The 25,151-nt window shown below is 45.1% G+C and overlaps 1 long non-coding RNA gene across 1 annotated transcript; it reads left to right on the top strand.

The window, feature by feature from the left end:
- The first annotated feature begins 990 nt into the window (after positions 1 to 990).
- LOC128097515 (uncharacterized) lies at positions 991 to 24,232 on the top strand. Its single transcript, XR_008213883.1, has 3 exons — positions 991 to 1,502; positions 14,903 to 15,032; positions 18,061 to 24,232. It is a non-coding gene; the product is annotated as an uncharacterized LOC128097515 (long non-coding RNA).
- Positions 24,233 to 25,151: the final 919 nt, after the last annotated feature.

Genomic DNA, 25,151 nt, shown 5'->3' with positions numbered 1-25,151 from the left:
CTGTCCACGCCCAGCCTTTAAAATCAGGCGCCATGTTCCCGGTTCCCTCTTCCTCTCTACACACGTGTTTCCCACAGGCCTGCTCACTCTCTGTCCCTTTAATAAAACTCTTGTTAGCGGATTCTGTCGTGTTTCGTGGCATTTCCTTGCAGGGTAAGCACACAACGCAGCCGAAAAACTAACAAAAACCTCATTCACTTCCTGCTTGACTTTCTTTTTCCGAGACAGGGTTTCTCTGTAGACCAGGCTGGCCTTGAACTCAGAGATGGTTCTGACTTTTCTTAAACTCCCTTTCAGAGCCCACAGTCAAGGATCCAGTTCCCCTGAGTGCAGGTCACCAAACCTGAATGAATTGGGGCTCCTCAGGTGCTGGGGCTGTGCTGTGCTGGGCCCCCCCAACTAGTGCCCTGCTGTGTATTGCTTTTAATGCCTTGGTAATTCCCTTTCACAGGGTCAGGTATTTCAGGCTGCTTTAGAGCTTGATCATTACATACAGGCAGGAAGATTAGGAGTTAAGGGCCATCTTCAACAACAGCAACCTGGAATGTCCTGAGGCCTGGATTCCAAGACAGCCGGCCTCAGGGGGGGAAAGGGCAAAACAAGAAACAAACGTTACTGAAGTGACACTAGCCCACTCGAGCGAGCATAAGGCTCTGCAGGCCTTGCCCTTCTCCCCAGTCCCTTCTGCCCTGCTAAAACCCCTTAGATGACATTCCTGAAGCTAGCTAGCCCTCAAGGTCTAGTCCCTTATCTGGCCACTTCCTCCTCCTGAGGCTGACTGCCAAAGTCCAACTTAAGTATTGAAGTCCAGCCATCAGAAGCCCCCTTTGGCTCACCTAATTAACATGCTCAATTAAAATGAAAACACCTCATCCTAACATGGGCTTTCCCCTTGTACCTTTATAAACTGCTAGTTTCTCCCATTGTGCCGTGCCTGTCTCCTCTCTATTCAGAGGTCATCTTTTGTCCTCTGGGACAAATACCCCGTCCCTTTTCTCTCTCTTCCTCTATCTCCTGCCTTTGTCCCTTATCCCTGCTCTCTGTCCCTCTGTGGCAAATAAATCTCCTTTGTGCTGAGAACTTGGTCTTGGGAGTCCTGAGCCAATACTTTTCCTGTCATTTATAACTAGGAAAGGCTCAGCAGGTGTAGACTGTAAGAGATGTGGCCCAGGTGGTAGAGAACTTGTGTCTCAAGAAACCAACCAACCACAAATAAATAAACAAGAGCAACAACAACCCCCCCCCAAACAACAACAAAAACCCCAAAAGTTTTAAGAGCTATCTGAACAGGGAGAGAGCATTGTAATGTCTAAGGGGGGGACAGGGAGAAGAGGTGGGAGCATCTTCCTATGTGTGGGAAGGTATCAGAGTGGACATTTACTTTTCGTCTCCCTCTTTCTCTTTTAGTTCTTCTTTCCTTCTTTTGCATCCTGTCTTCCTCCAGCTAAGGAACACCCTCAATCACTCTGGCTTCTTTGTTCGTGGCTCATGGTCCTAACTGGGTAAGAGTCCCCCGTCTGAGCATGCGTGTTGACGTCACCATCTCCTCCCCCCATTTCCGTGACTCTCTTCCACTCCCTCAGTATCACAGGTATGTGAACTAGCTGCTCTCCCCGTAATCCACATCGGAAGTCAAAATGAATGTGCAGTGCGGCAGAGTGGACTGCAAGTAATCGCAGGACACTTTGGAGAGTGCACAAAAGTGCCAGAGTTAATATTTACAAAACATTAGGGCTTCAACTGCACAGCCTGTGGGAAGGTGAGCAGGCTGCAGCGTCCTTCCCAGTTGTCTCAGTTGGTCTAAATCTCTTCTGAAAGACCCCCGAAGGTAGTCTTCCCTCTGGAGAGACCCTCGCCCAGAGATCACACCGAGACCACAAGTCAGATGCAAACAGCAAGAGGCTTTATTCAGGAACACGGGTACCCGGGGCGACACAGTCCCTCCAGAGGCTGAAGAGACTGGCGGCCCACGGGCTGGAGTGGAGGGTTTTTATAGGGTTGGGCAGCGGAAGGGCGGGTACAGAAGCAGGAAGCAGTTTACAGGGTTCTGATTGGACGATTCGTATGAGGCCAGGTTCAAACTCAGGACAGCTCGTGGTTTTTCCCCGAGCTCGACACGCCTGCTGACTTGGCTCTTATCCAGGGTACAAGTTGTTTTTCTGACCTTTAGTTCCCTGTTCTGGGGCCAGGTGGCCGACCGCAGACACCCCGCTCGTTCCTGCGCCCATGTCCTCCAACTGAACCCTCCCCGTACTCCTCAGGCCCTGCTCAAAATGGCGTCAGGCCAAGCAAGCATGCTGGGGCCCCTCAGCACCACCCCAGAAGAGTCCCGGGGTCCCGGCCTGCACCTCCCTGCAGGGCTCCCCAGTCCTCAGGCCGCGCCACCCCCACAGGGTCCCCGAGTCCCCAAGCTGCGCCACCCCGGGGGTACCCGGGCCCCAGTCTGCACTGCCCGGAGGGTCCCCGGCCCTTGGCCTGCTCCACCACGCAGGGTCCCCGGCTCTTGGCCTGCTCCATCCCGCAGGGCCCCGGGCGCCCGGGTCGCGGCCCGCACCACCCTCGCCAGCGGCGGCACCGGGCGCTGGCGCCGGGCAGCGGCGCCAATCGGGCTCGAGGACACGGCGGGCCCGGGTTGGGAGCCTGCGGTCTCCGCCCGCCGCGCTACGACGCGGGGCCCGGGCGCGCGGGCCGCTGCGGGGCGCGCATGGCTGGCGCGGGGACGGAGATGCGGCCCGGCCTGCGCTGCCCGCGGCTCCGCTCCTGGCGGCCTTTCACTTCCAGGTTTCTGCTTTGTTCAGGCAGCTCAGCCTCACCTGTCTGAGAGGGGCTTTCAGCTTTTATTGTTTAGTCTGGCAGGGAGGGGGTGTTGTGTGATATTTTAATTGTGTTCTGACAAATGAAGCTTGCTTGGAGTCAGAGGGTGGGGCCAGCCGCTAGCCGACCAAAATTAACCATAGAGGTTTGGAGGGCTGTAGAGAGAGGAGACAGGAGGTGGTAAGGCGGGGCAGAGAGGATCTCGACCCTTTTGGTCGGAGGAACCACAGAAGTAGGAAGTGACTGTGGCTGCTCCCCTGCTTCTCTGATTTTTCAGGTTTTTACCCTGAAAAACAAACAAACAAACAAACAAAAACATTAGGGCTAGCCGGGCGGTGGTGCGAATCTCCGTGGGTGGAGGCCAGCCTGGTCTACAGAGCTAGTTCCAGGACAGCTAGGGCCGTTACACAGAGAAACCCCTTCTCAAAAAACCTAAGGAGGGCTGGAGAGATGTCTCAGAGGTTAAAAGCACTGGCTATTCTTCCAGGGGTCCTGATTTCTTTTCCCGGCAACCACATGGTGGCTCACAACCACCTGTAATGAGATCTGGTGCCCTCTTCTGGCGGGCAGCGATACACGCAGTTAGAACATTATACATAATAAACAAATCTTAAAAAAAAAAAAGAAAAGAAAAAGAAAAACCAAAGGAAAAAAAAGAAAGAAAGAAAAATATGAGGGCTAATAATTCACTCCCCTTCATTGCCCATTGGGAGCGGGGTTTTAAGATAGGGTAAGAGTCAAGTTGTGGCACATTTTTGTAATCGGTACTTGGGAGGCTGAGCCAGAGGGATGGTAAAAACTCCACTTAAAAATAGATACACTAGGAGTTGGAGAGATGGCTCAGTGATTAAGAGCACTGACTGCTCTTCCAGAGGACCCAGGTTCAATTCCCAGCACCCATATGGCAGCTCACAACTGTCTGTAACTCCAGTTCCAAGGGCTCCAACACTGTCACACAGGCAAAACACCAATTCACATAAAATAAAAAATTAAAAAAAAAATAGATACACTAAGAGGCTGGGGTGTAGCAGTGGCAGAAGAGAGATTTTGCATGCCAGTACCCTACGAAAAGAAGAGCTGGGTCTGCTAGTGTAGGTCTGTAATCACAGATACTCTGGAGAGACCGAGGCAGGATAAACCTTGAATGCCATCTTGGGAAACTTAATGAGACCCTGTCTAAAAATTAAATAGAGAGGGCTTCTGGGATTGTAGCTCAGAGGTAGAGCGTTTGTCAAACATGTGAGACCCTAAGTCCAATTCCTGGGGCACTGGAGGGCTGGTGAGATGGGCTGTGGTCCACCAAGTGAGCAAGGGCCCTTACAGCAAAGTCTGATGACCTGAGTTGGATCCACAAGACCCACGTGATGGAAGAAGAGTTGTGCTGAGATTCATGTATATACTATGGAATTCAAGTATTCCCCACCTCAAATTTAAAAGAAAAAATAGAAGAAAAAAACATCCCATTTATCTGTTTATCTATCTATCTATCTATCTATCTATCTATCTATCTATCTATCTATCTATCTATCGACAAGTTTTCAGCGTGTAACAGCCCTGGCTGTCCTGGAACTTAATTTGTAGACCAGGCTGGTCTGGAACTCAGAGACTCACTTGCGGGTAAAAGCATGAGCCGCCACGCCCAGCTTGAGAAAAACATTTAAAAAGAGGAATGTTATCCTGCTGTGCTGGGTAAAGAGGAAGTGCATGGAAACTCCTGAAGGTGAGCTCGGCAACCATGGTCTCTGGACGACCGGCCCACAGGCAGTGGCCACGTCACATCTATTGTTTGTTGGTCTCCAGCTAGCTCCCCCCCACCTTCCCCAAAGGTGCACGTTTGTCACTTATTTCTAAGAATTAACCCAGAACCTTTGCTTCTCAGATTTCATTTTAGTCTAAACTGAGAATGGGGTTCTATGCAAAATGCAGTCAATACAAGTTGTCAATACAAGAGTCAATACTCTTGGCCATGAGGGGTTCTCTGTGAAATAGGTGAGCACATAAGGGACAGAATGATTGAGTGCCCTTGATATACAAATGAACAAATCTGTAATCACCAGAGAGATGGCTGTATCATTTGCTAGCATTTGGAACAAAAAACCAAAGCAAAACAAAAACTAGCAAGCAAACAAACAAAAAAACTCCGTAGCAAGCACTAAGGCTCTCTTTCCCTTGGCACAGGGTTCAATCCTTGTCTTAACTGACTCAGCCTGACAATGTGGCCCAGTAGCTTCTACAGAAAAGACACAGCTAAGTAATTTCCAATGCAACTAAGAATGGTGAGCTGGGAGCAGTGTCCAGGGCAGGCAGAATGTCATGGAACTGGGCGTCAGTGATGCTACAGCGCTTTAGGTCCAGGGTCTGCAGACTGCCTGCCACATTCTCTAGGAGAGCTCTGGGATGTTCGGGACTGAACTCCTCCATGCAGATATCGCTATGAAACCTGTGCTTGAGCTGACTGGTGCTCAGACACTCACAAAGATGCTTCAAGTCTGATTCCATCAGTAAGTAGCCTGAACTTCTACCAGAGGGTATCTAAGGAGGTGCTACTCCTGAGGAGAGGGCAGAGTGATGTGTGGCCAATGGGAGTGGTCTGGAGCACACAGGCAGGGAGTAACCTTGTAGTCCAAGGTCATTCCATCCCTATGAAGGTCACCACCTAGGATGCTGCATTACATAGACTCTTCATTCTAATAGCCCTATTCTGGGCCAAGACCTGCCACCATCACTCCAGGGTGACTCAGGACACAGCTGTATATTCTTTCCATAGTAGTAGAACCACAGTCTTGGACAGAGGTCAGCAGAACCTTAGAAGGACCAATAAGGCAGCATCAAGCAATATCCACGAGAGGTTGCCTACTCTCCCTCAGCACAGATTTCTCTCTTGGCACTTTTCACCTTGGCCACTCACTCTTAGCTCCAGTATCACACGCTTCCCATCTACTCAGCCCCTACCTACGCTCCCAACAACCTTTCACACAGCTGCTGAGCAAGGGCACACCCGGGGAACCCTGTAGATGTGAGTCCACTGGTCTATCTGTGCCTTCTTCCTGTTCCTTTCTCCTTGAGGGGAAATCCCAACAGCCCTCCCACAGCATTTCACAGCTGTAAATCACAGCTGGCTTTTCCCACAGCATCTGGACCCTCTGGTTTGACAGGGGTCATTCTGGGAGACTTTAGGACTGCATTGACTTCCCAGTCATCCTCAGCTGTACCAGTCCAGCACCCAGAGCATGGCAGAGACTCATCTCTATTTACTGTAAGCCAGAAGGGCTTAGCTCTGGGTGGATGGCTAACTCTCCACCCACATTCACCTCAGTATCTTGTACAGTTTGCCTTTCTGAGGGGGTTCCTGCAGTTGTCATACAGTTGTGGGGGTTGGGGGTTGGGAGTATCCCTGCAGGTTCGAAGAGATAAGAATGAAAACCTGATGCAGATTGACTTTGTCAACCTGGATCAGAGTTCTGAGAATCTAATAACAGGCAGTTTATCCCCAATACGATTTGAAAACAGGAGTTTCCTGGTGTAATACAATCCCCAGTGCACAAAGAAGCATAATTACATTGAAACTCAACTCAGGGCACATGTCATTCCCTCCAAGAAGATGCGTTCTAGAGATGTGATACCTATACTAGCTTAAGGGCCTTAGGGTCTGTCCTGGTCTCCCTCATACAGATAGCACGGAGGTCATCTGGGCTGTTAGCCACCTCTGGTCCTGGTTGTGGGAGCTTGGGGGAGCCTCTGGCTATAAGGGTCATTTAGATTACTAGCAACCTCCAGTCCTGGTTGTAAGAGCTTGAGGTGGCCTGGCCCAACAGATGACACAGATCACCAGGCAGTTAATCACTTGCAATTATCAGCTTTCTGGAGGGAAGACCAGGTTTTTTATCTTTCCTATTGTAAAGACAATCCTGTGTGCTTAACATTCCTGGTTTCTCTGGAGATCTGTGGGCGCAAGGACATTTGTGCTATGTTTCCAACACCTTTCAAGATAACGTAAAGGATAACAAGCTTCCAGAGTTTCTCCGGGTTTTGAAAATGAGCAGCATAGTTCTGGGAATAGGACTTATTCAGATACTCGGAAATATATATTCCCAGACTCACAGCCACAAAGGAAACTTTCTAAATGTTATGCATCCTGCCCAGCTAAAGTGCAAATATTTTCTTTTTTATTTCTTTATTATTATTATTATTTTTCTCTCATCAGCTTGATACTGTACAAATTTAAAGTGCAAAAATTTTCATCGTCTCTCAATGCAAAAAAATTCTATCCACCTCCAGCTCCCAGATGCTGTGCAGATGTATAACATGAAGAAACTTGTGCATTCTCTACATGTTATCTGACAAAATATGTAGCCTCTTGCAGAACAGCTGGACTACCGGTTTCCCCTTCTTTACCCAGGTCAAGAGGTGGAACTGAAATTCATTCCTAGTGCGATCTTCAATGCACACATCTGCATAGTTCCCATCCCAGGATTGGGACTGTTTGTGACTCACCCGAACCCCAGAAGACTTCTGGTGAGCAGGCATGGGCCATGACTGTCTGACCTATGTTCCAGAGGTTCTGATTCACATTCTGAAAACCCAAAACTTAGTTTCTGCCTCCCGTGGGCAAAATAGGAATGTGTCTCATAACATAGGCCAGGCCCTCACCTCCGAGTGGGCTCGGGCTCTCGTTTCTGGCTGTCAGTCATTCCTCCCTGTTTTCTGCTACTACTTACTACTATTAGAGATATCTTTTTTTTTTTTTTTCTTTTTTGGTTTTTTGAGACAGGGTTTCTCTATGTAGCTTTGTGCCTTTCGCTTTTGGAGACCAGGCTGGCCTCGAACTCACAGAGATCTGCCTGGCTCTGCCTCCCAAGTGCTGGGATTAAAGGCGGGCACACCACTGCCCGGCTAGAGGATATTTATACACTACAGTTCAGTCTGGCACTCTGATCCTCCTGTATCCTGCTTCAGCCAGTGCAGTGATTATAGATGGGGACTAGCTTAACCTGTTTTCTTTTGGACTTACTTTTCCTGCTCCCTAACCCTTGAAATCTAGCGTGGTCCTTCTGATGACTGTGTGAGGAGCTGGAGAAAGGCTTTTTTTTTTTTTTTTTTAAGATTTATTTATTTATTATGTATGCAGTATTCTCCCTGCATGTGTCCCTGCAGGCCAGAAGAGGGCACCAGATCTCATTACAGATGGTTGTGAGCCACCATGTGGTTGCTGGGAATTGAACTCAGGACCTTTGGAAGAGCAGTCGGTGCTCTTAACCACTGAGACATCTCTCCAGCCTGGAGAAAGGTTCTTTAATCAATGGCTTCATCTATCCTAAGCATTCTCACTTGCCTGGATGTCCTTTCCTAGATGGCTCAGCAATGGCCCAGAGCTTCCGTTCTTCCTCATCAGCACCATCAAAAGTCCTTTGGTCCACGCTTCGTCCTCCACTGCTTGACCCAAAGCTCTCCCTGTCCTAAACTCCTCCTTCTAGAATCCCTGGGTCTCTCTTACCTGGGGTGAATCTTGAGAACAAGCAGCATATCAAGCGCATTCATGATAACTTTGAAATATTCCAGGTTGGGCATCTTCATCAGGGCTCCCAAGGTCGGGTAGAAGAAAGGCCTGGCCTTCACCCTCTGCTTTAAGACATTAGTGTGTTCCCTTTGAAAGCATCCATGGAAATCTCTAAGAGGAGCCCCAAGGGCAGATCTTCCAGGTAGAGAGCCAAGGTCTCATTCCTCAGCAGGAACTGCTTTGCTAGCTCCTGGATGTGGCTAGACCCTCCAAGCTCATGTTGAGGGGTTTAACAGGGAAATGACATTACAGAAGTATATAGGGAGAGACAGTCTTCCAACACCCAAGGACCCACTCACACTCTAGTCACTGATTTGACAATTATGTAGACCTGTTTACTCTCTCCTCTCTTTTTTTAAATTTATCTATTTATTATGTATACAGCATGTATGCCTGCAGGCCAGAAGAGGGCACCAGATCCCATTACAGATCTTTGTGAGCCACCATGTGGTTGCTGGGAATTGAACTCAGGACCTCTGGAAGAGCAGTCAGTGCTCTTAACCTCTGAGCCATCTCTCCAGCCCCTGTTTACTCTCTTACATCTGAAGCTAGAGGCCACAAAACCATAGTTCTAGGACAGCAGGCACCTAAAGATGCCTAGAAGAAATACCCATAGCCACTTCAGTTCATCATCAACTATCTGGTTCAGCCAGTGTTCCTCAGAAACCTTCTGGGAAGGGGGTAACCAGGACCCTGAGTGCTGAGCCTTCCCTGTTCATGAGAAAGTCCCAGATTATCATTCAAGGTCCTCAAAGGAAGGCAATGGAAATGTCCTACTACCAACTTACCCACATTCTCTGTACTACTGTAACCCATGGCTAGGACAGTTCAAGGAGAATCAGAAGTGCGTCCCACTAGATTTCATTTTAAAAGCCTGAGGTGCATGTGTTAGGCTTGGTTGCCCAAGCCTTTAATCCCAGCACTCAGAAAGAAGAGGCAATTGGATTTCTGTTAGTTTAAGGCTTGATACCAACCTGGTCTACATAGTGAGACATTGAAAAACAAAATGTCAGTTGGGTGGGGGGGGGGGCCACGCCTTTAATCCCAGCACTCCGAGGCAGGTGGATCCCCAGCCTGGTCTACAAAATGAGTTCCAGGACAGGCTCCAAAGCTACCCAGAGAAACCCTGACTCAAAAACTGAAAAAAAAAAAAAAACCCACCAAAAACAAAATACCAAAAAACAAAAACAAACAAACAAACAAAAACCACACAAAACAACAACAACAACAAAATGTCTTTAGGAGTCTATTGAAATAGGAACACAGCTTTAATCTCAGTACATGGAAGACAGAGGCAGGAGGATTTAGATTTTACCTTCAATCCCAGTGCAGAAAAAGAAACAGAAAACAAATAATCCTCAGTAGGGTGTGGGAACTAAGGCCTGTGATCCTAAAACCAAGGAGAGTTGGGAAGACCATGAGGCCTGGGCTGGGCAGGAAGACTTTGTCTTAACTAAAATAAAGCAATGTTTGGTTGCCCCTGTTTGTTTTCCTAGAATGTAGGAAGCTGAGGCAAGAAGACTATTATAAAGTCAAAGGCCAGTTCCAGATACAGGGAATTCCAGGCCAGCTTTAGCTACAGAGTGAGACCAGGTATCAAAAACTGATAAAGTATGTTCATGCTGAGAGTAGTTGATCGCTCATACAATCCTAGCACCGAAGAGGCCGAGGAAGGGATCATCCCATGGATGCCTGTTTGGGTTACATGATGAGTTCAAGGCTGGCCTGAGGAATCATTGAAAATGTCTCTCCCTGGTACATGCTTTTAAGCCTAACACTTGGGAGTCAGAGGCAGGTCAATCTCTTTGAGTTCCAGGCTAACCAGGGCTACATAGTGAACCCCTGTCAAAAATGTTTGAAATAATAATAATAATAATAATAATAATAATAATAATAATAAAGAACACATTAGAGATATAGTCTAGTTGTCAGGTGATTGCCTCGAATTTGATAGATTCAATCCCCAGTACTAAGAAAACAAACGATACAGGAAACAACTTCTTTCTTTCTTTCTTTCTTTCTTTCTTTCTTTCTTTTTTTTTTTTTTTTGCTTTTGAGCCAGGATTTCTCTCTGTGGTTTTGGTGCCTGTCCTGGATCTCGCTCTGTAGACCAGGCTGGCCTTCAACTCACAGAGATCCACCTGACTCTGCCTCCTGCGTGCTGGGATTAAAGGTGTGTGCCACCACCGCCCAGCTTTTTTTTTTTTTTTTAAGGAAACTTCTAATTAGCCACTTTAGGAGCCTGGTGAGCCTAGCCCACATTACCAGGAGAACTGTCTCCGAGATGGAAACCCTGACAAGAAGCTCATTCAGCTTTATTATTGGCATGGATCCTGCACTGGAATTGACCCATTTTAGGGGAAGAAACAGAGGAAACTAGGGACCACCTTTGCTGTTCAGTGGGTGAGTGTAGATCAGGGACACAGCTTTATAGAGACCCTGCCTTGATTAGCAGAACCACTGAATAAAAAAAAAAATCAAGTTGGGTGGGGCATCTCTCTGCCTTAGTCCTAACACTGAGGGATTGTGCTACACAGAGAGACCCTCTGTCCAAAAATAAAACAAAAACAAAAACAAAACAAAACAAAAAAACTTGAACATGACTGGTGGTTCTTGCCTTTAATCCTACTACTTAGGAGACAGGGGTTGGTGAATGTGAGATACCAGCCAGCCACAAAGCAGCCATCCAGTGACCCACCACCCATTAGAATTGCTTCATAAATAAACAAGACAAAAACTGGGATGTGAAATATTCTACAGGAAGTGTTTGTTTGCCCTTTTAGACAGGCTTTCTTGTCTCTGGGAGGAGAGTGACTTACCAGATCCAGATACATGAAACCTGGAATCTCACAACCAGTTTTATGCTGTGTTGAGAATCCAGCACATCTACTAGGCAGGCGTTCTCCAAAGTGAGAAACCAGGCCCAGCCCAGTAAGCTTGTATTTTGTACGTAGTAGACAACTATTCTCAAGCCCAATTAATGCCTTCAAGCCCCGTGTTTCTCTTGACACAGATACTATGTGGTCAAGGCTGGATCCCACCATGTATCCTTAAACCTTAGATTATGTCTGGATTGTCAATGTTTATCACAGTGCCCAATCCCAACTCTGCTTTTAAGCTTTGAATGAAAAGAATGTCATAAGGCCAGGCAATAAGGCCTGTGTTCCCAGCACTTTGGAGGTGGAGGCAAGGGAATCAGGTCTTTCTTTATTTCTTCCTTGACCCAGTAATGATTCAGTTGAGCATTGTTCAGTTTCCATGAGTTTGTAGACTTTCTGCATTTTGTGTTGTTGTTGAATTCTAACTGTAAGCCATGGTGATCTGATAAGATACAGGGGGTTATTCCAATCTTTTGTATCTGTTGAGATTTGTTTTGTTAACGAGTATGTGGTCAGTTTTGGAGATGGTTCCATGAGGTGCTGAGAATGTATATTCTTTTGTGTTTGGGAAAAATGTTCTATAGATGTCTGTTAGGTCCATTTGAGTCATAACATCTGTTAGTTCCCTTATTTCTCTGTTAAGTTTCTGTCTGGTAGACCTGTCCAGTGGTGAGAGTGGGGAGTTAAAGTCTCCTACTACTAGTGTGTGGGGTTTGATGTGTGATTTGAGCTTTAGTAATGTTTCTTTTACAAATGTGGATGCCCTTGTATTTAGGGCATAAATGTTCAGAATTGAGACTTCATCTTGGTGGATTTTTCCTGTGATGAATATGAAATGTCCTTCTCCATCTCTTTTGACTGATTTTAGTTTGGAGTCTATTTTGTTAGATATTAGTAGGATAGCTACACCAGCTTGCTTCTTAAGTCCATTTGATTGGAAAATCTTTTCCCAACCCTTTACTCTGAGGTAATGTCTGTCTTTGAGGTTGAGGTGTGTTTTTTGTATGCAGCAGAAGGATGGATGCTGTTTTCTTTTCTTTTCTTTTTTCTTGATTATTTTTTAATGATTTTATTTTATGTACATTGATCTTTTGCCTGCATATGTCTGTGTGAGGGTGTCGGACCCCCTGAACAGGAGTTACAGACAGTTGTGAGCTGCCATGTGGGTGTTGGGAGTTGAACTTGAGTCCTCAGGAAGAGCAGCCAGTGCTCTTAACCACTGAGCCTCCTCTCCAATCCAGGATCCTGTTTTCGTATCCATTCTGTTAGCCTGTGTCCTTTTTTTTTTTTTTTTTTTTTTTTTTGGTTTTGCGAGACAGAGTTTCTCTGTGTAATTTTGCGCCTGTCCTGGAACTCACTCTGTAGCCCAGGCTGGCCTTGAACTCACAGAGATCTGCCTGCTTCTGCCTCCCAAGTACTGGGATTAAAGGCGTGTGCCACCACCACCCTAGCCTGTGTCTTTTTATAGGTGAATTGAGTCCATTGATATCAAGGTATATTAATGACCAGTGATTGTTAATTCCTGTCAATTTTTTGGTGGTAATCTGTGTGTGTTTCCCTTCTTTGGGATTTGCTGGTGTGAGATTATCTATTGCCTGTGTTTTGTTGGTTGCCGCTAACTTCCTTGGGTTGGAGTTTTCCTTCTAGTAGTTTCTGTAGGGCTGGATTTGTGGATACATAATGTTTAAATCTGGTTTTGTCATGAAATATCTTGTTTTCTTCATCTATGGTGATGGAAAGCTTTCCTGGGTATTATAGTCTGGGCTGGCATCCGTGGTCTCTTAGTATCTGCAGAACATCTGTCCAGGACCTTCTGGCTTTCAGAGTTTCCATTGAGAAGTCGGGTATAATTCTGATAGGTCTGCCTTTATATGTTACTTGATCTTTTACCTTTGCTGCTCTTAATATTCTTTCCTTATTCTGTATGTTTAGTGTTTTGATTATTAAGTGTCAAGGGGAACTTTTTTTGTGGTCCAGTCTATTTGGTGTTCTGTAAGCTTCTTGTACCTTCATAGGCATGTTTTTCTTTAGGTTGGGAAAGTTTTCTTCTATGATTTTGTTGAATATATTTTCTGTACCTTTGAGCTGGAATTCTTCTCCTTCTTCTATCCCTATTTGTAGCACGAATCTTAAAGGATCTTATTAATGAAATCAATCCTGAAGCCAGGTACTGGGGTGAATGCTGGAAGATCAGAGAAGCAAAACAAGCCGCAGTCACCTCACCTTGCTAATTCCTCAGCTGATCCTATTTCCTCAGACTGGAAGCTTCTGAGTCCTCATCCAAGTGGATCTAAGCTGAACTGCTTCTCAAAAGCCTGAAGTTTAACCAGGCCAAAAGCTTCTAGTTTCTGGTCTTCATGCCTTATATACCTTTCTGCTTTCTACCATCACTTCCTGGGATTAAAGGCTCACTTTCTGGGATTAAAGGCGTGAGTCACCATGCTTGACTGTATCCTCGAACACACAGAGATCCAAGTAGATCTCTGCCTCTGGAATGCTAGGATTAAAGGTGTGTGCTACCACTGCCTAACATCTATGTTTAATATTGTGGCTGTTTTGTTCTCTGACCCCAGATAAGTTTATTAGGGTGTACAATATTTTTTGGGAACACAATACCACCACACCTATTATTCCTAGGTTTGGTCTTTTCATGGTGTCCCAGATTTCCTGGATATTTTGTGTTAAAAATTTGCTGGATTTAACATATTCTTTGACTGATGAATCTGTTTCCTCTATTGTATCCTCAATGCTTCTGAGATTTTCTCTTCCATTTCTTCTTCTTCTTCTCCTTCTTCTCCTTCTTCTCCTTCTTCTTCTTCTTCTTCTTCTTCTTCTTCTTCTTCTTCTTCTTCTTCTTCTTCCTCTTTTCTGAGATATGGTTTCTCTGTGTAGTTTTGGTGCCTGTCCTGGATCTCACTCTGTAGCCCAGGCTGGCCTCGAACTCAGAGATCCACCTGGCTTTGCCTCCTGAGAGCTGGGACTAAAGGTGTGCACCACCGCCGCCAGTCTCTCCTCTATTTCTTGTATTCTGTTGGTTATGCTTGCCTCTGTAGTTTGTGCTTGTTTACTTATATTTTCCTTTTCCTGAATTCCCTCAGTTTGTGCTTTCTTCATTGCCTCTGTTTCAATTTTCAAGTCTTGAACTGTTTCCCTCACCTGTTTGTTTTTTTTCCTTGGGTTTCTTGACTTTCTTTAAGAAATTTCTTGATTTCCTCCAATTTTTTTTGCCCATTTCTTTTTCCTCCATTTTTTTAAGAGAATTTTTCATTTCCTCTTTTAGGGTCCTTATCATCTTCATAAAGTTTTTAAAAAATTATTTATTTATTATGTATACAGTGTTCTACCTGCATGTATGCCTGCATGCCAGAAGAGGGCGCCAGATCTCATTACAGATGGTTGTGAGCCACCATGTGGTTGCTGGGAGTTGAACTCAGGACCTCTGGAAGAGCAGCTGGTGCTCTTAACCTGTGAGACACCTCTCCAGCCCCATAAAGTTGTTTTTAAGGTCATTTTCTTTTGGATCATCTGCATTGGGATGTTCAGGTCCTGCTGCTGTAGGGTCACTAGGTTCTGTTGGTACCATATTGCTCTTTATGTTGTTTAATGTGTACTTACACTGCCATCTACCCATTTCTTCCTTTAATCCATACAGGTGGAGCTCCAGGTTGCTCTCCTTCCAATTGGTGCAGTTCAGGCCTGTGGCTCCTGTGGTTGCCCTTCTTCCCAATTGGTGCAGGAGGGGCATATGGCTCCAGAGTCACTCTTCCCAATTGGTCGCAGGGGTGGGTGAGGGCATGTGTGTGTGTGTGTGTGTGTGTGTGTGTGTGTGTGTGTGAGTGTGCATATGGCTCTGGTGGTCGCTGGTGCTGCAGGGGATGGTTGGTGGTGCTGGGGGCAGGCTGCTGCTTGGTCTCTGGGACTGCATTGACAGGGGGTGTGGGTGGGGAAACAGAATATGCCACCAGGGCCTAGGGGCTAGAGAACTGGGCTGATCAGTCTGGAGATCGGGGGGCCTTACCTCTTCCCAATCAGCGCAGTGGGGCTGAATGGCTCCAATAGCCCTTGGTGCTGCAGGGGGATGGTTGGCTTGTCGAGAGGGAGGGGGATGAGGCTGCTACTTGGTCTCTGGGGCTGCAATGGCTGGGGGGAAGGGGCATGGAATGTGCCCCTAGGAAGGGGCTAGAGAACTGGACTGAACAGTTAGCCAGCTTTTCTTAACTTAATTATCCCATCTATCTTTTGCCTCTGGGCTCTTACCTTTCTCTTTTTCTGTGTGTTTTCTTTCTTACTCCATTGCTGGCTGTGTAGCTGGGTGGCTGGCCCCTGATGTCCTTCTCTCACTCCTCCTTGTTTTCCTCCCAAGATTTCTCCTCCTATCTATTCTCTCTGCCTGCCAGCCCCACCTATCCTTTCTCCTGTCTCTCTAGTGGCTGTTCAGCTCTTTATTAGACCGTCAGGTGTTTTAGACAGGCACAGTAACACAGCTTCACAGAGTTAGACAAATGCAACATAAAAGAGTGAGCACATCTTTGCCTCTTAAACAAATGTTCCAAGCACAAACAAATGTAACACATCTTAAAACAATGTTCCACAACATAATTCAGAAGTCATGGTGGACATTCCTCAAACCTACCACTCTGAGTTTCCCACTCTAATGGGTGAAATGTGTAGAATTCTCAGAATATAAGAAAAGATAGATCTTACAGTCTGCTTCTTGTCCACATCTCAGATCTCAGCTTTCCCCTCAAAAACTTTGCTTCTCTTCCAAGTCTCCAGGTCTTAAGAGGCCTTTATTAAGGACTTTGCAGATAGACCCTGAAAGACTTAGACAGGCAGCATGATCCTTAAGTCTTTGTATGTCTGTCAGTGAAGGACTCTTGGAACATCACTTGGAAGGGAGGAGCTTGTTGAGTCTGTCCTCCAGATCAGAAGTGGCCAAGGCCTCTCTCTCTTTTTTTTTGGAGACAGGATTTCTCTATAGTTTTGGAGCCTCTCCTGGAACTCACTCTGTAGACCAGGCTGGCCTTGAACTCACAGAGATCCACCTGTCTCTGCCTCCAGAGTGTTGGGATTACAGGTGTGCACCACTACTGCCTGGCTGAAAGTCTCATTTTTAAAGGACATTTTTTCTAGGTCTCCATCAAAAACCTGTTCCAGAGTTTAAGAGCTGTGCTTGATGCTGTGGAAGGCAATTGATGGATAAGCTAATGAGACAGAAGGATGCTGTGAACCCTTTCATCTTGTGACAGGAGCACCTTGGTTGCAGATCAGTCAGTAGAGTGTTTCTCTAACACGCACACACTTATTGTAGCAGGATGCAGGAGGATTTTCATACATTGTGTCTAGCCCGGCTGCATCAGGAAACCCTGTCCCAACCCCAAAATACTGATATTTATTTCCCAGTGTCAAAGAAGAGAACGGCAGTGAAATCTGGAGTCAGTCTACAATGTGACTCCTCATCTGCTGTTCTCAAAGTCTCCATTTCGCTCACTGCCACCATGGGGAGCCTTTTCCAAGCAGTCACCTAGCTAGATTCTCCAATTTCCCTGTGGCTCCAAATGCTGCTTGAAAATAAAAATTTTAAATTATAGATAAATATATATCTGGGGCTGGAGAGATGGCTCAGAGGTTAAGAGCACTGGCTGCTCTTCCAGAGGTCCTGAGTTCAATTCCCAGCAACAACATGGTGGCTCACAGCCATCTACAATGAGATCTGGTGCCCTCTTCTGGCCTGCAGGCGTACATGCAGAAAGAACACTGTATACGTAATAAATAAATAAATCTTTAAAAAAAATTATAAATATACAAAACACAAATTTTAAAACTTTCTAGATTTGAAATCCCTGACGTAGCATTTGCCATTGACATTAAATAAGCTGAATTTCTATCTTTTTTTAACTTTCTGTATTTCTGGAGCCTTCACTTCATGTTGGCCGACTATGAATCTAGGATGGCCGTGAGTCTCTGATCTTTGGTCTTTCTCTCAGGAGAGGTGGCACTGCAGAAGTGCACCCCGTGCCCCGTTTCTGACATTCTGAGAATGAACCCAGCCTTCAAGCATGCTAGTCAAGCACTCCCCCATATGAGGCACAGCTCCATTTTTGTTGAAGATGATGTGGTCCTGGGTACTGCTGTGTAAGATCTCTGAAGGCATATCCATCCTCTAAAAACAGAAACCACTGAGCTTTGTCTCCAGGACATTTTCAGTAGTCAATCAGCTGCTTGGTGTTTTTCTTTCTTTCTTTTTTTGTTTTTTTAATGTAATTTTTTTGAGACTATCCTACAAGTCGATAGGTAGCCTCTCCTGCCTTAAGACTTTTTCAATTAATTTTTTTCATTTATTTTATATCTTGACCACAGTTTTCCCTCCCTCCTCTTCTCCCATTCTACTGCCCCCTCCCATCTCCCCATGACTCCCCTCCCATCCACTCTTCCTCTGTTTCTGTTCATAAAGGTGCAGGCCTCCTCCCATGGTGTCAATAAAGCGTGGCATATCAAGTTGAGGTAGGACTAAGCTTCTCCCTGTGTATTAAGGCTGGATGAGGCAACCCTTCATGAGGAATAGGTTCCCAAAAGCCAGCTCAAGCATTAGGAACAGGCCCTAATCCCACTACTAGGAGTCCCAGAAATAGAGCATGCCATAAAACTGTCCCACATGCAGAGGGCCTAGGTTGGTCCCATGCAGGCTCCCTAGCTGTCAGTCCAGGATCTCTGAGCTCCTATGGGCCAAGGTTAGTGGTTTCTGTGTGTGCCCTTGTGATAACCTTGAACCCCCTGGTTCATGTAATCCTTCTTCCCTCTCCTCAACAGGATTTCAGTGCTTGGCTGTGGATTTCTGCATCTGTTTCCACCAGTTACTAGACGAAGGCTCTCTGATGACAACAATTAGGGTAGTTGCCAATCTGATTACAGGAGATGGTCAGTTTAAGCATCCTCTCCACTATTTAGGGAAGTCTTAGCTGGGGTCGTCCTTGTGGTTTCCTAGGAATCTCCCTGGCACCAGTTTTTTCCTTGAACTGAAAATGCCCCCTGAACCCTTTTTTTTTTTTTTTTTAATGTATCTGCATCAGACATGGTGATGTTGGGATTAGAGAGGTGCACCACACAAGGATTTCTCATTCTTTTTTTAAAGGTAGGTTCTTGGTATTCGGCTCGGGCTGGCCTCTAACTCACTTGGGAGATCAAGCCTGCTGCTTCATGCTCCCAGTGGCTGAGACTACTGGTGAAACCACGAAGACAGCTTTGATATCTTCTTCTTTACTTCCATTTTACATTCTTTGTTTTTTGTGAGGCGTGGTCTCTTGTAGTTACTATGGCCTGGAACTCAATTTGTTACCTCTGCCCACATTTTTTTTTTTTGTTTTGCTTTTGCTTTTTCGTATAGAGCTTCTTTGTGTAGCCCTGGCTGTCCTAGAACTCACTCTCTACGCCAGGTTGCCTTTGAACTCACAGAGCTGCATATGCCTCTGCTTCCTGTGTGCTTGGACTAAAGGTGTGTACTACCACCACATAGCTGCTCATGTTCTCTCTAGATATGTGACGTTAAAATTGTAAGAACAGAAAAGTTATTATGGGTAACCAGCGAAGGGAAAGGTGGGGGAGGACCAGGTAAGTTCTTGTTATGTAGCCTTGGCTGCTTAGTACTGAAAGACGTTTGAGATATTCTCAGCTCAGCACATAGCCTTGAGGATGTAAAATGTGAAGTCAGGTTCAAATCCAGTGAGTGAAGATGGGCAGATTGGGTGTTCGGCAAAGGGTCTTCCTGATTTGGAGGTTTTGATATGTGTAAGTGGAGAACCAACAGGGGTGCAAAATGAAGCTCCCAGCATTGTAGGAGGGGAGGAAAGAAACAGAGGGAGGGAAGTGGGAGAGGTCAGTGAATAAGAACAGAGTAAACTGTGTGTATGTATGAAAAGGCCATAATGAAATTCATCAGTCTGTGTGTTAACTTCAAATGTTAAAGGAGGATGTTCTATTTGCAGTTGGGTTTGTGTGTGTGTGTGTGTGTGTGTGTGTGTGTGTGTGTGTGTGTGTGTGTGTGTGTAATGTCAGTAGACAACGTGGGTCTTGATGCTCATGCCTCATGAAGTCAGCAAGAAGAAAATGGTTCCACTGGAACTGAAGGTGGAGATGGTTACGAGGTAGAACCCAAAGATCTGGAAAAATCAAAAGTGCTCTTAACCAATGAGCCATTTCTTCAGCTTCGACATCCAGATTCCTTTACTAAACATAAATTATGTGTTAATTATAGTTTGTGTGTGTGTGTGTGTGTGTGTGTGTGTGCACAGCACTATAGCAATATTAAACACTAACTTAGACACAGACTCACACCCAATTAAAATTCTCTCCATTCTTTTGGAACTCTATCTGAGCCCATATTTCCACATCATTAAATACAGAACTCACCCTTTCCTTTCCGACTCCATTCAGAAAAGTCTTCTACCCTATACATGGATCCCACCAGACAGCCCATATTTTTAAACAAGGTCTCATTAAGAGCATCCTGGTATAAACATTAATTTTTTTTTAAGAGAAACAATCAGACGAGGTGGTGTACACTTTTAACCTCAGCAATTCAGAGGCTCTAGACTAGAAGTCAAGACTCAGAATCAAGATGGTGAGACAGGGCGTCCATTCTTCAGGTAGAGGGCTTCGTGCCCGCCAGTTATGTGAAGGAGATGAACCAGAATTAGGAGGAAGATTGTGATCAGTTCATAGGGAACACCCTCATCTCCTTAGCTTGCTGGGAGTCACCCCACTATTTTAAGGAAACTGCACTGCACATGAAGGTTGGGGGTCCACTGTGGGGACCTAAAAAAAGGGACCAGTAGACAGTGTTTCTCCTCTCAGCCGATGGATTGATGTAAGACTCTTAAGTGAATGACGTTAGGACATATCTGTCTGCCTGGTGATGAGCTACGGGAAGTGCTATCCATAGCCAATATACAACTTTTCTGAATCGACAGAGATACATATCTTGTGGTTCCCATGGGCCCTTTTTACTAATATTAGGTCTCTGAGTGTTGATACATTGTAAATTATGTCAGCTCCAACTTCTAGCAAAGGTTAAATACAAGGGCATTGTGTCTGAGGTGTCCCTCTCTTGGTAGTCACTTGGTTCCCAAAGATACTTGTGTGTGTGGTATCCTTGATGAATATGTCTTCACAATTAGTCATGGTTTAGGGCAACGCCCACATAACAATCATGACACATCAAGTGCAGGACTTTCTGTCTCTATTTCTAAGAACAAGAAACGTGATGAAGGAAAAAATAGTGTGATACCAAGTTCTTATATTGCCACCTGATTAGACAGACAAAGGGAATAAGGGTAGTCTCGGGGACAGCAAGAGCAAAATACAGACAGACATTACAATTGCAGGGTTAAAATACACTTCTCGAGTTGGGTAGATCCTAGAGGCCAAGAAAATGAAATCTGACCAAGTAAGGCAGGCTTTTGTTTGAAGGTTGCCGGCCACAGCCACAGGGTACGAGTTTGGAAAACTCAGGCCCCACAGCTCCCCGGTGTAAGTGCTGGCAATCTCGGCACTCAGGAAGACCAGACTGAAGAGTCAAGAGTTCAAGGGCTACATGGGCTGGATGAGGCTGTTAGCGAAAGAAGCATGAAAGGAAAGAAGAGGACAGTGGACCTGGACCCCCTCTCCCTTCGTTCTAGCTTTTAATAACTTATCAGCCAACTTTAGGATCCAGCTGAATATCGTAGCCTGAATATACTGGTTTGCAAATGCTGGACAACCATTCAGACCTTCTTCGTAGGAGAGTGGACCTGCTGTGCTCACACTGGATTGAAAATTCTTTGCACACGCCCCTCTGAACAGCCCCAGCAGAAGGATGTCAGAGAGGAAGAGGCTTGGAAGAAAGGAACTGAGTGACAGTAATATTCCAAGGTGTTCTCACGAGAGAGGGAGTTCTGGGGACTGAATCCATGCTTTTCCACCCCAAAGCCACGGCATTCTGGGTGTGGCTTGAACCTAGGAAGCAGCTGAAGAGGTCAGTGACTGAGAGTGCCACCAGACTGTACTGCTCCAAGTTCCCAGAGTCGGATTATTCCTGTATGGCTACTGTGTTGGAGAAAACACTCTTCAGTCCTTCCAGGAGTTCCACTTACAAGTTAATAATTGCCTGGGTCCAAATTATGATTCAGAATGCACAGTTGTCTCTCTGACTCCACAAAACACCTGTTTCCTCATCTCATATTTTATCAACTCTGTCCCTGTAATCAGAACTCACTTCATAACCAGTTCCAGAACAACCTCCCCCCTCCATAAACAAACTAAATAAAATAAATACCTATCAACAAAAGAATACACACAGAGAGAACTGAAACAGTAAACTAGTTTCTAGCTTTTCAGACACCTACGCCCAGAGATTATTTAATGTCTGAAGTCTGTGGAACACCTGTTGGACCATGGAGCCCATGAAGGTAGATCTCATTAAAAGCAATTAACTCAGTAAAAGGGCCAGGCATCCGTTCTCTCAGGTGGTAGTTTGCAGCTTCTTGGAATGACTTAGACTATCCTTTGTAGAAAGCCTTGTGCTACAATAGTAATAGAAACAATTTAAGGAACTGGTCAACGTTTAAACAGGTAAAGGAAAAGGTGTCCCTCTGGGAACCACATGGTAGAAAGAAAAGAGTACAGAGATCTGCCTACCTCTGCCTGCCTAGGGCGGGGATACCATACCTGGATGACATACATATCTGCAATGAGCTTTTACAAAGGTCTAATACTAATTTTGCCCTTATCCCTCAAGATTATCAGAAAAATTAAATAGACAAACAGTATTCTGAAACTTAATTTACTTAAACTAAATCAGCTCAGCCAGCAAGATGGTTCCTGATAAAGATGCCTGCTGCCCTGCAGAAAGACCTGAGTTAAACTTTTAGAACCAATACAGTTGGTGGAAGGAAAGAGAGAGTCAGCTCACACAAGTTGTCTCCTTGCCTACACATACAAATTAAATGTGTAGTAAACCAAGTTGACTGTCTTATGTTGGGCAAAAGTCTTCCACTAGTCTTAATGGCCTCTAGAGCCACTCCTGTACGAATACCAAAACTGGTCAATTCTAGTAGCTCAGGCCTTTAATCCCATCACATGTGGGACAGAAACAGCTGGATCTCAGTGAGTTTGAGGCCATCCTGGTCTTGGTAGTTATTTCAGGCCAGCTGGGGGTGAAGCAAATATCTAAGTGGATTCCTCTTGTAGACCCGTGACTTTGATGATGAACTCAGTGTCTCCCTTACTGACACTAATATGATCAGCTTCAAGGCTTTGGTACACTCATCAGGAACAAATTTCAACCATAACAACCTACCAACAAATGTGAGACAATCTGCGACATAGAGCCTGAATCAAACATTTCTTTACTTCTTTGAGGCAGAGGAGCCAACCCAGGGCTTTGAATATAATGAGTCTGTTCATCACCACTCAGCTGTATCCAAAGTTACTTTTCTCAAGCCACCTCATATACTACTATGCCAGCTGATATACAATGGGCAATATATATCAGTAATCCTTCCCCTAGATTCAGGCCACATCATTCAGTAGACACTTCCCTAAGATGCTCAAACAAGACTCCATCTGAAAATGGCAATGGACTCCCTAATACTGAAGTAGAGACAGTAGAGAGCTTGGAACTGAAACACTGCCATCAGAAAGAACATGTGCTCTTAACCACAAGGCCATCTTTCCACCTCGCAAATTCAGAGTGTTTTAATTAAACAAAATTAGGTTTTGCTTATTATTTGGGGGTATGCATGTATGTGAACATGCCATAGGAAACGGAGGTCTGCAGACAACTTTAAAGAATTAGTCTTCTATCCTGGTAGTGGTGGCCTATGCCTTTAATCCCAGAACTCAGGAAGCAGAGGCAGGAGGATCTCTAAATTCAAGGCCAGCCTGTTCTACAGAGTGAGTTCCAGGACTGCCAGAGATATACAGAGAAACCCTGTATGGGAAATCTAAAACAAATAACAACAAAAAAGAATTAGTCTTCTTGTTCTTCACAAAAGTCAGGTCCTGGTCCTGATGCAGACAGCAAATTTATTTGCTGAGTCATCTCAAACATACTCCATGTCTTTTTTGTTTGAATCGTCATACCCATCTGTGAGATGCATGTTGGTCATTCCAGGAAACTCAGATAATGAGACCTTAAACTTTACTGCACATGAAGTTTGAGAGTCTCCTGTATGAACCTGACATGAGGAACCAGGTGACCGTGGCTCCTTTTCTCTGCAGATGGATTGATGTAGGACTGACTGAATAGGATTAGGAAATATTTCTATACTGGGTGTTGAACTATGGAAGGTTCTCTTCTTAGACAACCTAAATAAGTTCTGGATGTATGGAGAGATATATATTTTGTCGTCCAGCCATGTCCTCAATTCAGTCAGAGTGTTCCCCTTGCTCCACATACTCACCAGCATGAGCTGTCACTTGTGGTTTTTTATTTTGGCCATTCCAACAGGTATAAGATAGTTTGGACTATCTTATACCTGTTGGGAATATAAAATTGTAAAGCCATTTTGGAATCAATATGGTGGCTTCTCAGAAAAATGGAAATTGATCTATCTCAAGACCTAGTTATACTACTACTGGGCATGTACCCAAAGAATGCTCCATCCTACCACAAGGACATTTGCTCAACAATGTTCATAGCATTTTTATTTGTAATAGCCCGAAACTGGAAACAACCTAGATGTGCCTCAACTGAAGAATGAATAAAGAAAATGTGGTACATTTACACAATAGAGTATTACTCAGCTGTTAAAAACAAATGGATGAAACTAGATAAGATCATCCTGAGTGAGGTAACTCAGACCCAGAAAGACAAACATGGTATATAACCATGCTACAATATAGACCCAGAGAAACTAAATAACAAGGAAGGATCAAGGGGTGATGCATGGATCTCACTGTGAAGAAGAAATAGAAAGGACAACACCAGTGAACAGGGTGAGGCATCTGCATAGGGGTGTGGGGATGAGAACAGGAGGGTCATGAGGATGGGGGGGGGGGATGGAGGGAAAGAGTACTGGGAGAAACATTTCTGGGAAGAGTTAGAAACCTAGTGCAACGGAAACTCTCTTGTCTCTATTTTGAATAAACAAATTGAGGAAGAAATATTTGGATACCAATTCTCTTATTATCTAAATGTACGGGCAAAAGAGAACATATGTTGGCTGGAGATGGCTCAGAGGTTAAGAGCACTGGCTGCTCTTCCAAAGGTCCTGAGTTCAATTCCCAGCAACTATATGGTGGCTCACAACCATCTGTAATGAGATCAGGTGCCCTCTTCTGGCCTGCAGGGATGCATGCAGGCAGAACACTGTATACATAATAAATAAATAAATCTTAAAAAAAAAAAAAGAACATATGTCACAGCTTCAGGGACAGCCACACCAAAGTACAGACAGAAATCACAATTACAGGTTCAAAATCCAGAACTAAGCTTGGAGAGAGTTTTGAGGTCAAGAGTATGACATTTGTTCAACTATTGGAGGGTTTTGTTTGAAGGTGGTCACTTGTAAGGGTCCCACTCAAGTCTCAATGGATATCATAATCTGCAAAGAATGAAAACCAGTGCATATTTGACTTTGTCAACCTGGGTCAGACTTTAGGGAGTCTATTGCCAGACTGTTCACTGACAGCACATTGAAAACATAGTACAATTTAGGCAAGTGTTCCAGGCAGCAACCAGTCCAACCAGTCCAATTCCAGGTGCAAATTAAAGCCTAGGGTGTGACTACATAGAAACTTTTTTACAAAGTACACATGACCATGATGATGGGTTCTACAGCTAAAAGGCCAATATCTAGTGTGATCTTGGACCAATAACATAGAGGTTAGCAGGCCGTAAAGTATATGTGACCTGTAGTCTGGGA

This window comes from Peromyscus californicus, unplaced genomic scaffold, assembly GCF_007827085.1.
Source record: "Peromyscus californicus insignis strain IS unplaced genomic scaffold, ASM782708v3 Scaffold_5__1_contigs__length_169319896, whole genome shotgun sequence".
Classification (NCBI taxonomy): domain Eukaryota; kingdom Metazoa; phylum Chordata; class Mammalia; order Rodentia; family Cricetidae; genus Peromyscus; species Peromyscus californicus.
This window is presented reverse-complemented; position numbering and strand designations above follow the sequence as displayed.